Source organism: Macaca mulatta, chromosome 19 (assembly GCF_049350105.2).
Source record: "Macaca mulatta isolate MMU2019108-1 chromosome 19, T2T-MMU8v2.0, whole genome shotgun sequence".
NCBI lineage: Eukaryota > Metazoa > Chordata > Mammalia > Primates > Cercopithecidae > Macaca > Macaca mulatta.
In genome coordinates, this window is record NC_133424.1 from 8,077,333 (window position 1) to 8,094,448 (window position 17,116).

The 17,116-nt window shown below is 49.2% G+C and overlaps 1 protein-coding gene and 1 long non-coding RNA gene across 6 annotated transcripts in view; one reads left to right on the forward strand and one right to left on the reverse strand.

Moving 5' to 3' along the window:
- The window catches only part of INSR (insulin receptor), a 192,810-nt gene that overhangs the window by 87,218 nt on the left and 88,476 nt on the right, over positions 1-17,116 (reverse strand). The window lies entirely within an intron of this gene.
- On the forward strand, positions 3,893-14,469 carry LOC114674095 (uncharacterized). Of its 2 annotated transcripts, none has more exons than XR_013409674.1 (4): positions 3,893-4,003; positions 10,564-10,664; positions 13,961-14,017; positions 14,341-14,469. It is a non-coding gene; the product is annotated as an uncharacterized LOC114674095 (long non-coding RNA). The 2 variants fall into 2 exon arrangements; XR_013409673.1 differs by lacking the exon at positions 3,893-4,003 and adding an exon at positions 6,929-7,066.

The window sequence follows — 17,116 nt, forward strand, 5'->3', positions numbered from 1 at the left end:
CAGAGGTTGCAGCGAGCTGAGATCGCACCACTGCACTCCAGCCTGGCGACAGAGTGAGACTCCGTCTCAAAAAAAACAAACAAAAAACCCAGGGGGTGGGGGGGAAGGGGAGGACACACGGGACATATGTCCCTCTAAAAGGGACACAAAAAAGTGCTCTATTTTATTTTTATTTTTTACCAAGTACGTGTACTATCCTGTCAAAACTGACATATATTTGGAAATACATTTTTTTTTTTCAAGTAGCTTCTTGTTTCATTTATTTATTTAGAGACAGTGTCTCACTCTGTTGCCCAGGCTGGAGTGCAGTGGCATGATCTCAGCTCACTGCAACCTCTGCCTCCCAGGTTCAAGTGCTCCTCCTGCCTCAGCCTCCTGAGTAGCTGGGACTACAGGCATACACCACCATGCTTGGCTAATTTTTGTATGTGTATATATACATTTGGTAGAGATGAGGTCTCACAATATTGCCCAGGCTGGTCTCGAACTCCTAGGCTCAAGAGATCTGCTCTCCCTGAGCTCCCAAACTGCTTGGATTATAGGCGGAAGCCACGATGCCCAGCCAGGAAATACATTTTCAAAAGCCTCTGCTAGACAGTAAACAATGTTATTGATCAGTCACATGATTCTACTCCCAAATATTCTAATAATGACGCATAAAACAGCTGACAGGCATTGGTGAGAGCTTTTACAAAAGTTTTCTTAAAATCATCTTTGCTGGCCGGGTGTGGTGGCTCACACCTGTAATCCCAGCACTTTGGGAGGCCGAGGCAGGAAGATCACTTGAGGTCAGGAGATCGAGACCATCCTGGCCAACATGGTGAAACCCCGTCTCTACTCAAAATACAAAAATTAGCTGGGTGTAGTGGTGGGCACCTGTAATCCTAGCTACTCGGGAGGCTGAGGCAGGAGAATTGCTTGAACCTGGGAGGCGGAGGTTGCAGTCAGCTGAGATCGTGCCACTGCACTCCAGCCTGGACAACAGAATGAGACTCCATCTCAAAAAAAGAAAAAAAAATTATCTTTGCCTTATTACAAAATCAATATGGGGCTCAGGGGTGAAGTTTGGAGTGTGTTTTAATAATAGCTTTGCTTTTTTTTTTTTTTTTTTTTTGAGACAAAATCTCGTTCTGTCGCCAAGGCTGGAATGCGGTGTTGCAATCTTGGCTCACTGTAACCACCACGTCCTGGGTTCAAGTGATTCTCCTGCCTCAGCCTCCTGAGTAGCTGGGACTACAGGCACGCGCCATCATGCCAACTGATTTTTTTGTTTGTTTGTTTAAATGGAGAAAGGGTTTCGCCATGTTGGCCAGGCTAGTCTCGAATACCTGACCTCAAGTGATCCATCCACCTCGGCCTCTTAAAGTGCTGGTATTACAGGTGTGAACCACTGCGCCAGGCCAGCTTTGCTCTTTTATGGACTATTCAACAAATTGCTAGCATTTCTCTTTTTTCTTTTTTTCATTCAACAAACATGTGTCGAATGTTCCAGTGTGCCGAATCATAGGAAACCAGTTCTCGTATTAACTGAACAAGCATGAGATCATAGATGATACAGAAACCCCATCCCTGTCCTCGAGACATTCAGGTTTAGCATTGTCCTCAGCCCCCAGCAGCACCCCCTCCTGCAGGGAGAAAAGAAAAAGAAAAAAACTCCCACAGTACAAGAAAATGGCAAGAGTAAATCTTGTTGTGGGAAACTTTTCATTCAGGTATATGCATGTCTTGGGTACTGAGTCTTACAGGAAATGTACTTCTTAAAAATTCTAGTTAAAAATACTTCAAGTAACATCGCCCACAATAGTGGCACAAGGCAACAACACATGTTTCCCATTATGATGCACTGAAAAATACAGTATTTGTGTAGCTTTCTTTCCATACATTACTTACCCTAGGCTTGAGGTCATTCTATTAAATAACTGGCCTGTGCTCTTCATAAATGCCAATGTTGGCCAGGCTTGGTGGCTCACACGTGTAATCCCAGCACTTTGGGAGGCCGAGGCAGTAAGATCACTGGAGGTCAGGAGTTCGAGACCAGCCTGGCCAACGTGGTGAAACCCCGTCTGTACTAAAAATATAAAAATTAGCTGGGTGTGGTGGTGCATGCCTGTAATCCCAGCTACTCGGGGGCTGGGGCAGGAGAATCGCTTGAACCCAGGAGGCAGAGGGTTCAGTCAACCGAGATCTCACCACTGCACTCTAGCCTGAGTGACAGAGTGAGCCTCCGCCTCGAAAAAAATTTAAAACTAAATAAATAAATAAAAGCCAACGTTGCGAAAGACACAGAAAACTCAGGAATTGTGCAGACTAAAGAGACAGCAGCATTCAAATGCAAAGTGTGATCCTAGATTGGAACCTTCGCCTAGGAAAAAAAAATCTATATAGGGCAAGATTGAGACAACAGACAAGATTATAGAAGACACTGGATGAAAATACTGTATCAATGTTAATTTCCTGATTTTGACCACGGTACCAGTACCGTCGCTGCGTAACTTTCTTCTTTTTTTTTTTTTTGAGATGGAGTTTCGCTCTTGTTGCCCAGGCTGGAGTGCAATGGCGCCATCTCAGCTCACTGCAACCCCTGTCTCCTGGGTTCAAGTGATCCTCCTGCCTCAGTCCCCCAAGTAGCTGGGATTACAGGCATGTGCCATCACTTCCGGCTAATTCTGCGTTTTTAGTAGAGACAGGGTTTCTCCGAGTTGGTCAGGCTGGTCTCAAACTCCTGACCTCAGGTTATCAGACCTCAGGTGATCAACTCCTGACCTCGGCCCCCCAAAGTGCTGGGATTACAGGTGTGAGCCACCACGCCCCACCTGAGAACTTTCTTGTTCTAGGAAATATCCACTGAAGAATTAAGGAGTATGTATCATGCCTGCAACTGACTCTCAAATAGTTCAGGAAAAAATATATATATATAATGTGTGTGCATAAATATATTAGAGAGGTAATAGAACAAATAGAATAAAATATAAACAATTTATCGATCTAGATATAATCTTGCAATTTTTCTGTAAGCTTGAAACTACATCAAAACAAAAAGCGACCAATTTGTCCAAAGCAAGGTTAAAAGTCAAGAGAAATAGGACACGCAGCGCTGCGTTGTTAAATGACTTGCGCACAAAAATCCAGTCGCTGACACTTTTTTCTTTGCCTCCCTTTTTAAGTTCAAATTAGTTTGGGTTTTTCTTAATTAAGAAGGTATGTGGTAAAAAAACAAAACAGAAAATACAGAAACCACCATTAAATGATTCGATAGCACCACATATGTTAATAACATTTTGTTACATTCTTTCCAAAGCCTGTCGTTTAAAAAAAAATACTCAAGATTTATGATTCCAAAAATTACTGCTTTCCAGAAATTTCCAAACGGAACAGTTGCGTCATGGGCCTGCTGGTACATTGACCACAGGGGCCCGCGGCTCTCCCTATGAGTGTGAGTTTTATAAACTCCTTAAAGTAATTTATTTTGTTTCCATTCAAGGCCTTTCTCTCCCACACTTGCTCCGGACCCTGACCTCAGAGGTTCGACTCCCCGGAGCCAAATTCCTCTCGTTGGAATCTAGTAAATGATTTAATGGCGAAGGGGCAGGGGTTGGGGGCAGCCAAAGGGGTGAACTTTTGACAACTGGGTGGTCAGTAGCGACGACCGCAGGAGCGCGTGTCCTTGAAGCGGGGAAGAGCCCCTTTTCCTTGCCTGACAATACCGCCGCCCCACGCGCGCTGACGCCTTTGAAATCGAACTGCGCAGCTCTTTGGAGACATACGGCGCATACAGAGACTAGAAAGGGAACGGAGTCCCATGGGGCCTTCCCGCTTCGGGAGCCTCAGGCTTGCTGTGTTCCAAGAAAGAGTGAGTAAGCGAGCGAGTGAGAAAGGAGTGAGTCTGTCCACAGGGGCGGGCCCGCTACGTGCTGCGGATCTCTTCGGAGATATACCGCGCACGCAGAGGCCCGGAAGGAGGCGGGGTCCCAGGGGCCTCCACGCTAGAGCAGCCCCGGGATTGGTAGGTTCCACAGTGGGAGTGTAGAGCAGCCCCGGGATTGGTAGGTTCCACAGTGGGAGTGTGTGTGTGTGTGTGTGTGTGTGTGTCCCCAGATGTGTGTGTGTGTGTGTGTGTGTGTGTGTGTGTGTCCCCAGAATTGGTAGGTTCCACAGTGGGAGTGTGTGTGTGTGTGTGTGTGTGTGTCCCCAGAATTGGTAGGTTCCACAGTGGGAGTGTGTGTGTGTGTGTGTGTGTGTCCCCAGAATTGGTAGGTTCCACAGTGGGAGTGTGTGTGTGTGTGTGTGTGTGTGTGTGTCCCCAGAATTGGTAGGTTCCACAGTGGGAGTGTGTGTGTGTGTGTGTGTCCCCAGAATTGGTCGGTTCCAGAGTGTGTGTGTGTGTGTGTGTGTGTCCAGAATTGGTCGGTTCCAGAGTGGGTGTGTGTGTGTGTGTCCCCAGAATTGGTCGGTTCCAGAGTGGGTGTGTGTGTGTGTGTGTGTGTGTGTGTGTGTGTGTATGTGTCCCCAGAATTGGTCAGTTCCAGAGTGGAAGAGAAAGTGAGAGAACAAGAGAAAGAGAATGTGTGTATGCGTGTGTTTGTGTGCGCGTGTGTCTCTACAGCCCCAGGATTGGTTCCAGAGTGGGTGTGTGTGTGTGTCCCCATGGTGGGAGTGTGTGTGTGTCCATGGTGGGAGTGTGTGTGTGTCTGCGTGTGCGCCCATGGGGGCGGGGGAGGGAGCCCTGGGCTCTCAAGGCCCCGCCCCCTCGAGCCGGAGGCCTCCGCGCAGCACAAAGCCCGGGGCGCGCTCCGCTCCGGAGAATCCGGGCCGGGCGGTTGCGTCGGCCGCAGTGCCGCCCTCGCGTTCAGCCAATAGGCGGGCGTGCTGCCGGGGCGCTGGCCCCGCCCCCCCGGGTGCTCCGGGCTCCGTTCCCCGGACTTGCGCTCGGGCAGTGGCCGCCGCGCCGGGCGCCCCGGGAGGGCCCCTCGTGGCTGCCGACCCCGCAGGTCGAGTCAGCCACGGATGGAACTTTGGAAAGAGCTAGGGAAAAGGAGAAACCGAGCGTGCAAGGGTTCATCAAGCATCCACCAGGGTGGTTTAGGCTGTGCGCGGCGCTGGGCGTGTGCCCGGGAGGAGATCGGGTCACCGCGTGGCAGCGCCCGGCACCGCCGAGGGGCCCCCTGACCCTAGGCCTCCCTCGGGAGGGGCCCAGAAAGGGGCAGCGGCTCACTGGGGTCACACAGCAAAATTCCCCACATTGCAGGGGGGAGGGTTCGCATCTCCGAACTCCCCGGGCCAGTGCACCCTCTATTCTCACCCACCACTCGCCCAGAAAACGAGAACCATACTCATAAATACATTCTTAAAATCCACAGGCTACGTTTTTGGGGTAACCTCCAGCCAGTATTTCCCCATGCATTTGAAAACTTATGTATTCCCATTGAATTTGTGGTTCCAGTAAACAAAGGCAGCTAGTGGGCATTCTCATTTAACATTCACCCCCATAAATACACTTTTTTGGGTGGAGGGGGTTCTCACTCTGTCGCCTCAGGCTGGAGTGCAGTGGCGTGATCATCACTCACGGCAGCCTCAAACTCCTGGGCTCAAGCCATCCTCCCACCTCAGCCTCCCGAGTAGCTGGGACTACAGGCGTGCATCACTGTGCCTGGCTAATTGTTTTCTATTTTTTGTAGACATGGGGACTCGTTGCCCAGGCTGGTTTAGAATCCCTGGCCTCAAGTGATCCTCCTGCTTCAGCCTCCCAAAGTGTTGGGCTCACAGGCATGAATACACTCTAAAATGTGTATTCTGCTTGCAGCACACACGGTCCAATCCATCAGTGAGGTCATATTAACTCAATTATTCAAGGAATCATCTCCATTAGAGTTGGAGAAACTGAGGCATAGAATGGCTACTTTGCCAATAACCAGCTCTGCCAGAACTCGAACCCAGGTCTCCCAGAGAGACCGGGAGAGGGTGTGGCATGGAGTTTGGGGGAGTAGGAGTTTGTTTGATGTGTTCTGTTTTGTTTTTTGGGGTTTTTTTGAAACAGGGTCTTACTCTGTGGCCCAGGCTGGAGTACAATGGCACCATCATAGCTCACTGCAGTCTGGGACTCCTGGGCTCAAGTGATCCTTCTGCCTTAGCCTCTCAAGGAGCTAGGACTACAGGAGTGTGCCACTGTGCACAGTGTGTAAGAGTGTGTGGGGGGGGGGGAGGAGGTCTGTGCTGCCTAGGCTGGTCTCAATATCCTGGCCTCAAGCAATCCTCCCACCTTGGCTTCCCAAAGTGCTGCGATCACAGGCCTGAGGTACCCCACCTGGCTGTAACACGGTGTTACACTGTGAGTTATGTTTACCTGTTCCTTACCCCGACCCACCCAGATCTGACACCCTCTTGGCATTGGAATGCAGAAATGGATGGAGACCCTGTCCCTGTCCTCCTAGTATGCACAAGACACAAATGCCCCGTGAAGGGAAAGATGGTGTCTGTCTTGCTTATTACAGCATCCAAGAGCCATGCACACAGTAGGTGCATAATAAACCTTGTAGGAAAAAAAATGCAATGGGGGGCGGGGATTAGGTGACTGTTGCTTTATCACAGCAGGAGAGGAACAGTACATGCACATGTGTGAATCACTAGGGCTACGTTCAGAGAACTATAAACAGTTCAGAGTTGATGAAGGGCAAAGTACAGGGTGAGAGGAATAGAAGATTAGACTCACAGAGGAAAGACAGGGAACCAAGGGGCTTGGACTTTACCTCCCAGGAGAAGCCAAAGAAAGATGTCAGGCAGAAAGAACAGCATCGCATTCACACTTGGGGGTCACTCTTCTGGCTTATGGTAGATGGATGAGGAAGGTGAGAGGCAGAGGAAACAGAAAAGAAGAGGCTGGCTTCTGAAGCCATACGGGAGGTGGAGTTGTCAGGACTTATCTACTGGATGACAGCCAACTTTCCACCTTGGGCAACTGGATACGACTCACGAGAGAAACAGCAAACCAAAAAGACAAGTGCTCACATGTGGACAATCTGGGTTTGAGGTCTGGAGTTCAAGATACAGAGGCTGCGCTTTGGAGGCTGAGGTGGGAGGATTGCTTGAGCCTAAGAGTTCAAGACCAGCCTGGGCGACAGAGTGAGACCTCATCTTTAAAAAAAAAAAAAAAAAAAATTTTTTTTTTTTTTTTTTTTTTTTTGAGACGAAGTCTCGCTCTGTCGCCCAGGCTGGAGTGCAGTGGCTGGATCTCAGCTCACTGCAAGCCCCGCCTCCCGGGTTCACGCCATTCTCCTGCCTCAGCCTCCCGAGTAGCTGGGACTACAGGCGCCCGCCACCTCGCCCGGCTAATTTTTTTTGTATTTTTTTAGTAGAGACGGGGTTTCACCGTGTTAGCCAGGATGGTCTCGATCTCCTGAACTCGTGATCCGCCCGTCTCGGCCTCCCAAAGTGCTGGGATTACAGGCTTGAGCCACCGCGCCCGGCAAAAAAAAATTTTTAAACTAGCTGGGCATGATGACACACAAGTGTAGTTCCAGCTACTGGGGAGGCTGAGACAGGAGGACTGCCTGAGCCTAGGAGTTCAAGACCAGACTGGGAAACATAGCAAGACCTCATCTCTATTTCTTAAAAAAATTAAAGATTTAAAAAAAATAAAACTTAACTGGGCATGATGGCACACAATTGTAGTTCCAGCTACTCGGGAAGCTGAGGCTTGAGTCCAGGAAGTTGAGGCTGCAGTGAGCTAGGATCACGCCACTGCACTCCAGCCTGGGTAACAGAGTGAGACTCTGTCTCAAAATAAAAAAAAGGGTGAAGAGCCACACTTCCACACAAAAATGGTTGTGTTTGTGGTTGCCGAGTCATACCTCGAACCACTCCAGCTTGCTCCAGAAAGCTACTCATGGTAAGGTGCAAAAACCCCTGTTTGTTGGGGACACTTTGGAAGTTTTTATTCTCATTCACGTAGGTAATATACATTTTATGCAATTAAGTACAGGAGTCACTTTTTAAAAGTTGTTGAGTTTCAACCTACCGATGTTTCCTGCTTTTTGAGCCCATATAAGAGAGAGTACAGCTTATGAGAGAGAATGGCATAGCCCTTCTCTGGGGCAAATTCAGAGCCTCAATTTCTGGTAAGGAGAAACAATCTAAATAAAAGTCACACTTGAATCAGTAAATGAACTTATTTTTAATATTTCCAAAATTGTTAGTAGAGCTGTCTTTACAATTTTTTTTTTTTTTTTTTTTTTTTTTTTTTTTTTTTTGAGACGGAGTCTTGCTCTGTCACCCAGGCTGGAGTGCAGTGGCCGGATCTCAGCTCACTGCAAGCTCCGCCTCCCGGGTTTACGCCATTCTCCTGCCTCAGCCTCCCGAGTAGCTGGGACTACAGGCGCCTGCCACCTCGCCCGGCTAGTTTTTTTTTTTGTATTTTTTAGTAGACACGGGGTTTCACCGTGTTAGCCAGGATGGTCTCAATCTCCTGACCTCGTGATCTGCCCGTCTCGGCCTCCCAAAGTGCTGGAATTACAGGCTTAAGCCACTGTGCCCGGCCTACACATTTTTATGGATTTAAATGACACCTGTTTTTAATCCCAGCACTTTGGGAGGCCGAGGTGGGCATATCACCTGAAGTCAGGTGTTCGAGACCAGCCTGGCCAACAGGGTGAAATCCCTTCTCTACTAAAAATACAAAAATTAGCTGCGTGTGATGGCACGCACCTGTCATCCCAGCTACACAGAAGGCTGAGGCAGGAGAATCGCTTGAACCCTGGAGGCGGAGGCTGCAGTGAGCCGAGATTATACCACTGCACTCCAGCCTGGGCGACCAAGTGAGACTCTGTCTCAATCAATCAATCAAAAATAAATTACATCTATTTTCATTCTTAATTTTATCTACAATATTTGTTCTCTCCCCCTCCTTTGTCTTAGTTTTTCTATTTTATTGATTCTCCTCTCTAAAGCAGCACTGTCCAACAAAAGTTCGGCAGCGACGGAAAAGTTCTATGTCTGTTCTATCCATTTCAGTAGTCACCAACCATACATGGCCCCTGAGCACTGGAAACTTGGCTCGTGTGACTGAGAAAATGAATTTTTAATTTAATTTTCGCAGGGGTTGTGGCCACCCCTAGTGAGCAGCATCGCTCTAAAAGATCCAGCTTTTTTATTTTGTCAGTTTTATTTGTTTTCTAATCGGTTCGTTTGTGCTAATTTATTATTTCCAATATTCATCGTCTCATTTTTGTGATTTCTCTCTATATCTTTATAATAAACTATCAAGCAAATTTTCTCCATCATCATTTAAATGTCTGCCTTCGTCTCCATGTTCACATCGTTGTCATCTTAAAATAGGCTGTCCTTGCAGTGTTTCAATCCTCCAACTTAAGACTTATGGGTTGGTTGTTTTTTTGTTTTTGTTTTTGTTTGAGATGGAGGTTAGCTCTTATTGCCAAGGCTAGAGTCCAATGGTGTGATCTTGGCTCACTGCAACCTCTGCCCGCTGGGTTCAAGCAATTCTCCTGCCTCAGCCTCCCAAGTAGCTAGGATTACAGGTATGCTCCACCACCCTCGGCTAATTTTTGTACTTTTAATAAAGACGGGGTTTCACCACGTTGACCAGGCTGGTCTCAAACTCCTGACCTCAGGGGATCAAAGTGCTGGTATTACAGGCGTGAGCCACGAAGCCCAGCCCTTTTGGGTTTTTTGTTTGTTTGTTTTTTGGTTTTCATTTTATTTTTAATTATCAAGTGGTAGGAGTCTCTCTTGCATGCTTGTTCAGTTAAGCTTTTTTTTTTTTTTTTTTGAGACGGAGTCTCGCTGTGTTGCCCAGGCTGGAGTGCAATGGCCGGATCTCAGCTCACTGCAAGCTCCACCTCCCGGGTTTACACCATTCTCCTGCCTCAGCCTCCCAAGTAGCTGGGACTACAGGCGCCCGCCACCTCGTCCAGCTAGATTTTGTATTTTTTTTAGTAGAGACGGGGTTTCACCGTGTTAGCCAGGATGGTCTCGATCTCCTGACCTTGTGATCCGCCCATCCTGGCCTCCCAAAGTGCTGGCATTACAGGCTTGAGCCACCGTGCCTGGCCTAGTTAAGCTTTTAAAAATTAATTTCCAGTTATGCTTACTTGCAGCCAGAGATTAGAGCCAGTACAATGTCTGCTTTTATGGAATGCATTGGTTTGGGGTGTTTTTTTTTTTTTTTCCAGATTTAACAGATGATTACCTTTTCTAACTATTCCAAGAGCACTTTAAAATGTATATTGTTTGCAGAGTGCAAAGTTCAGTCCTATCTGTTACCACAATCTTATTAACCATGTTGTTCAAACTTTTTGTTACCTGAGTCTTATCTCCCAGATCAAGGCTGTGTTGGAGTCTTCTCCGAAGTTTCTCCTTCCATTTCCAACAATTTGCTCTTAACAATTTAATTCTATTCTAGATGACCCTCAACTCATTAAAGATCATCCCTTCAAACCACGCAAAAGCTCTCCCTCTCTCCCTGAAAATGCCTTGCGCCTTGAATTCTTTGCTTATTTTTCTCTGTTCAAATTTAGCCACATGTTAAGTTTTCTGTGTCGTTTTTGGAAATAGGTATGACCATCTGCAAGAGGCACAGAGAGAGAGAACCGCAGCCTCCATGGGAACAAGGAAGTGGGAACGGGATGAGAGTTTGGAATCGATCTCCGTGGAAGGTCTGAATTGCATGGCGGGTTTCCCTGGGGACAATCTCAGCCATAAAAAAGTTCCGCTCACATGACTGATGGCTTTTCAATAACAAGTATATGGCAGTCTTGAATGTGCACAGGTCGACAGTTTTCCCTGGAGCTGCTACACACACAGGGAGTTTTCCCATACTGAATTTCTGCAGAGGCACCGTGAAACAGAATCATTAAGTCAGAAGGAAAATGCACCTATTTCAAATTCCATTGTGACAAAAGGGAGATGACTTTTAGCTTACTTCCCGATTCTGTGGGTTCCTAAAAGCCAGGCTGACTGCTTTAATTTTTATTTTTTATTATTTTATTTTATTTATTTATTTTTGAGACGGCGTTTCACTCTTGCCACCCAGGCTGGAGTGCAGTGGTATGATCTTGGCTCACTGCAATCTCTGCCTCCCGGGTTCAAGGAATTCTCCTGCCTCAGCCTCCTGAGTAGCTGGGATTACAGGCTCCTGGCTCACTGCAACCTCCACCTCCTGGGTTCAAGCAATTCTCCTGCCTCAGCCTCCTGAGTAGCTGGGATTACAGGTGCCCAGCACCACACCCAGCTATTTTCGTTTTGTTTTGGTTTTTTGTATTTTTAGTAGAGATGGGGTTTCACCATGTTGGCCAGGCTGGTCTCGAACTCCTGACCTCAGGTGATCCACCTACCTCGGCCTCCCAAAGTGCTGGGATTACACAGGTCGCCCAGCCTGGAATGACTGCTTTGTTTTCCCCTCTAGAAGTTATGAGAGGCTCCGTGTGTCATCTCCATGCCAGAAGCCTCGTGGCCTCGTTTTCCCACGGGGGCCACTCCCCGTGTATACACCTCAGACACTGCTATTCTGTTAGAAAAACATGTAAAGTTCTCTGACTGGGGGAAATGTCCATTTCCTGCCCATGTTGATTTCAACAAAAGAAAGGAATAAGTTTCCCGCTGGATCCTCAGACTTCACTGGCTTATCAGCCCCACCTTGCAGCTGCTCTTCGTCCACCAGAGCAAACAGGCCAGACACCTGGAACTTCCCAGCTCTACGTGGATTTATGCTACTGATGCCGGCACCTATGCGCGGAAAATAAAGACAAACAATGCTCCCCTATTAGACTGGCTGCTGAATATCATCATGTAAGAAAGATGGGTAGAGCCGGGCACGGTGGCTCATGCCTGTAATCCCAGCACTTTGGAAGGCCGAGGCGGGCAGAGCACTTGAGGTCAGGAGTTCGAGACCAGCCTAGCCAACATGGCAAAACCTCATTTCTACTAAATATACCAAAAAAAGTAGCCGGGCATGGTGGCAGGTGCCCGTAATCCCAGCTGCTTGGGAGGCTGAGGCAGGAGAATCGCTTGAACCCAGGAGGCAGAAGTTGCGGTGAGCCAAGATGGCACCACTGCACTCCAGCTTGGGCAACAAAACCGAAACTTCGTCTCAAAAAAAAAAAAAAGAAAAAGAAAAAAAAAGTTCACTAGGCAGCAGAACATCTCCTGTTGCTTGTCCCATTCTCTAGTGGCTTCCATCAACAGATCTGAGCTCTTACGGAGTGTCCAGCACCATCTGAGCTCCAGATACAAGCTAATGGTTAAAACAGACCATTCCACAGCCTAGAGGGTAGACAGAGAGAAATCAGCATGGGGCAGGCAAGAACATTTCCTTACAAATTGTGACCATGCTCCAAGCAAGTTCACAGGGGGCTGAAATGCCTAGGTTGTTAATTTCCTCAGAAGGTTATTCTATAAAAGCCAAAGTGTTACTTTCGTGCATTGAAAACCCAGAGCGCCAAATGCCAACTTTCTAGCTCAGTTTCTGCCTTCCTTCCTCATCTCTGCTATGCAATCAAACTAAGGAACAGATGGACAGCCAGCCATGCCTGTCAGTCCCGCAGCAGTCAGGCCTAAGATGGGGACAGTAGGGGGAGTGCAGAGAAATTCTACATTGTCCAAATCTGGCTTCCTGCAGTGGCTCTCTCATGCCTGTAATCCCGGTACTTTAGGAGGCTGAGGCCAGAGGATCACTTGAGGTCAGGAGTTCAAGACCAGCCTGGGCAACATGGCAAGTCCGCCCCCCCACCCACCGCTATCTCTACAGATAATACAAAAATTAGGTTGGCATTGTGGTGCACACCTGTAGTCCCAGCTACTCGGGAGGCTAAGGTGGGAGGATCGATTAGCCCAGGAGGTCAAAGCTGCAGTAGGCTATGATTGCACTCCAGCCTGGGTGACAGAGTGAGACACTGTCTGAGGCTCTCCCCTCAGACCTGCGAGCCACAACTTCCATCGCCAGCACGTGGAGTGCAAGGACTTATGGTATCAGGCAGACCTGAGTTTCAAGCAGACAGAGCTACTTCCTGGTCACGTGACTCTGCGTTCTGTGCCTCAGTTTCCCCATGTGCAGAAGGGAACCATCGAAGTACCTTGGGCTGACTTGAGTACTAGAAGGAATGATGCACAAAACAGTACTCACAACTTCCTTTATTTCATGGGGAGGAGAGGGTTGAACAGATTAAACCAGGGATCCCCCACCCCTTGGGGAGTTGAGAGACAGAATCTCATTCTGTAACCCAGGCTGGAGTGCAGTGGGTGTGATCACAGCTCACTGCAGCTTCCACCTCTTGGGCTCACTCAATCCTCCCACCTGAGCCTCCTAAGTAGCTGGGACTACAGGCACACACTTAGGATCCACACTCAGCTAATTTTGGTATTTGTTGTGCAGACGGGGTTTGGCCATGTTGCCCAGTCTAGTTTGAAACCAGCCAGTTAGGAACCAGGCTGTACAGCAGGAGGTGAGCGGCAAGCGAGCGATGGAAGCTTCATCTGTATTTACAGTCACTCCCCATCACTCGTATGACCACCCGAGCTGTGCCTCCTGTCAGATCAGCAGCAGCATTAGATTCTCATAGGAGCATGAACCCTATTGTGACCTGTGCATAAGAGGTATCTAGGTTGCACACTCCTTATGAGAATCTAATGCTTGATGATCTGTCACTGTCTCCCATCACCACCAAATGGGATCATGAGGTCAGGAGTTCAAGACCAGCCTGACCAACATGGTGAAACCCCGTCTCTACTAAAAACACAAAAATTTGCTGGGTGTGGTGGTGAGTGCCTGTAATCCCAGCTACTCGGGAGGCTGAGGCAGGAGAATCGCTTGAACCCAGGAGGTGGAGATTGCAGTGAGCCGAGATCACGCCATTGTACTCCAGCCTGGGCAATGGAGTGAGACTCCATCTCAAAAAAAAAAAAAAAAAGAGAATCTAATGCCTGATGATCTGTCACTGTCTCCCATCACCCCCAGAATGGACCGTCTAATGCAGGAAAACCAGCTCAGGGCTCCCACTGATTCTACATCATGGTGAGTTATACAATTATTTCATTGTATATTACAATGTAATAATAATATAAATAAAGTACACGACAAATGTAATGGGCTTGAATCATCCTGAAACCACCCCCCACCCCCAGCCCCGGCTCAGTCTGTGGAAACATTGTCTTCCACAAAACCAGTCCTTTGGTGTCAAAAAGTTTGCTGGCCTCAGGATTCAATGATGGAATTCAAAGCATGCATTGAGCAACTGTAGTAGTTGTTGTTGTTGATGCATTCTTTGAAAACTTTGATGCATTCTTGGGAAAACTGTGTTTGTCCCCACTTTTGTGTGTGGCTCCCAAATCGTCCAGGTACCGGAGGCAGAGCTGCTGTTGCTGGTGACCCGAACTGGTAACTGGTCCTTCTGGGCAGTTGATCCTGTCAGTCCAACCCGTCACCTCGCTCCATTCAATTCAGCAAACGCAAATATGAACCCGATCTATGCCAAGCAGCCCCTGGCCAGGCACAGGAAGCGGACACTGCCCTCCAAGATCCCACAACTGAGCCCAGGAGGATCACAACCAGACACTGCTATCTGTGCATCTGGGTCTGAACCCACAGTCTCTCCACATTCCCATCAACCCTGCATTCTCCTCTTTCCTAAAAGGACACAATCCAAAAGAGTCATCAAGGAAGGCCGGGCAGGGTGGCTCACACCTGTAATACCAGCACTTTGGGAGGCCAAAGCGGGTGGATCACTTGAGGTCAGGAGTTCGAGACCAGCCTGGCCAACATGATGAAACTAAAAAATACAAAAAGTGTACAAAAATACAAAAATTCTACTAAGAAAAAGAAAAATTAGCCGGGTGTGGTGGCACACTGTAATCCCAGCTACTTGGGAGGCTGAGGCACGAGAATTCCTTGAACCCGGTAGGACGAGGTTTCAGTGAACAGAGATTGCACCACGGCACTCCAGCCTGGGCGGCAGACTGAGACTCTATCTCAACAACAACAACAACAAAAACAAACAAAAAGTTATCAAGGAATAAATAAAACAGGTGACATGCTGTTTTTCTAAAGCCCAGATATCACGTTGTCAACCACACTTCCTGACAACACCTAAATCCCCTTCGAAACCACTTGGAAGTTTCTAGAAGAGCTCACCCACAGTAACAGAACACTCAAGTCTAAAAGGGAAAACACAAAATCCCCAATTTTCCTCTCAGAAATCAGGATTTAATAGCCTCTTAAGGAAACCATAATTTGAGGGCCATTGGGTGCACTGCTCTCTAAGGCCTGTGATTATAGAATGCCGAGAATGACTGGAAACTTGAACCACCAGGGAATTTGGGCTCCAACTAAAACGAATGAGACCCATGGCTGGGCACGGTGGCTCACGCCTGTAATCCCAGCACTTTGGGAAGCCGAAGCAAGCGGATCACCTGAGGTCAGGAGTTCGAGACCAGCTTGGCCAACATGATAAAACCCCGTCTCTACTAAAAATAGAAAAATTAGCCAGTCATGGTGGCAGGCACCTGTAATCCCAGCTGCTCGGGAGGCTGAGGCAGGAGAATCGCTTGAACCCGGGAGGCAGAGGTTGCAGTGAGCCAAGATGGTGCCACTGCACTCCAGCCTGGGTGACAGAGTGAGACTCCGTCTCAAAACAAAACAAAGCAAAATAAAATGAATGAGACCCAAAGCAGAAGGTATAGCAAAGCCCCTTCACCCACACACAGACACTGAGAGGAGGCTGGGGAGGGCACAAGGCAGGTGCAAAGAGGGAAAATATCACGAGAATAAAGAAACCATCTCAAATAAACATGGGTTTGCCCACGTATGTCCCCCTAGCCTGGCTAAAGAAAGAGTGGGCCGGGGCAGTGGCTCATGCCTGTAATCCCAGCACTTTGGGAGGCTGAGGCAGGAGGATCGCTTGAGACCAGAAGTTCAAGACAAGCCTGGGCAATATAGCAAGACCCATCTCTACAAGCAAGTTTAAAAACTACTTGAGGGACTGAGGCAGGAGGATCCCTAGAGCACAGGGGTTTAAGGCTGCAGTGAGCTATGATTGTGCCATTGCACTCTAGCCAGGGTGACAGAGTGAGACCTTGTTTGAGAAGGAAGGAAGGAAAGAGGGAGGGAAGGAAGGAAGAGAGGGAGGGAAAGAAGAAAGAGAAGGAGAGATGGAGGGAGGGAGGGAAAGGAAGGAGACAGAAGAAGGGAGGGAGGGAGAGGAGAAGGGAGGGAGGGAGGGGAGGAGAAAGGGAGGGAGGGAGGAAGGAAGGAAGGAGAGAGAAGAAGGAAGGGAGGGAGGAAGGGGAGAAGGGAGGGAGGGAGGGAGAGGAGAAGGGAGGGAGGGAGGGGAGAAGGGAGGGAAGGAGGGAGGGGAGAAGGGAGGGAGGGAGGGGAGGAGGGAGGGAGGGAGGAAGGAAGGAGAGAGAAGAAGGAAGGAATGGAGGGAGGAAGGGAGGGAGGGAGGGAGGAAGGGGAGAAGGGAAGGAGGGAGGGGGGAGAAGGGAGGGAGGGGAGAAGGGAGGGAGGGAGGGGAGAAGGGAGGGAGGGAGAGGAGGAGAAAGGGAGGGAGGGAGGAAGGGGAGAAGGGAAGGAGGGAGGGGGGAGAAGGGAGGGAGGGAGGGGAGAAGGGAGGGAGGGGAGAAGGGAGGGAGGGAGAGGAGGAGAAAGGGAGGGAGGGAGGAAGGAGGAGGGAGGAAGGGGAGAAGGGAAGGAGGGAGGGAGGGGAGAAGGGAGGGAGAGGAGAAGGGAGGGAGGGGAGAAGGGAGGGAGGGAGGGGAGAAGGGAGGGAGGGAGGGGAGAAGGGAGGGAGGGAGGGGAGAAGGGAAGGAGGGAGGGAGGGGAGAAGGGAGGGAGGGGGGGAGAAGGGAGGGAGGGAGGGGAGAAGGGAGGGAGGGGGGGAGAAGGGAGGGAGGGAGGGAGGGGAGAAGGGAGGGAGGGGGGGAGAAGGGAGGGAGGGAGGGGAGAAGGGAGGGAGGGAGAGGAGGAGAAAGGGAGGGAGGGAGGAAGGAAGGAAGGAGAGAGAAGAAGGAAGGAATGGAGGGAGGAAGGGGAGAAGGGAGGGAGGGAGGGGAGAAGGGAGGGAGGGGGGGAGAAGGGAGGGAGGGAGGGGAGAAGGGAGGGAGGGAGGGGAGAAGG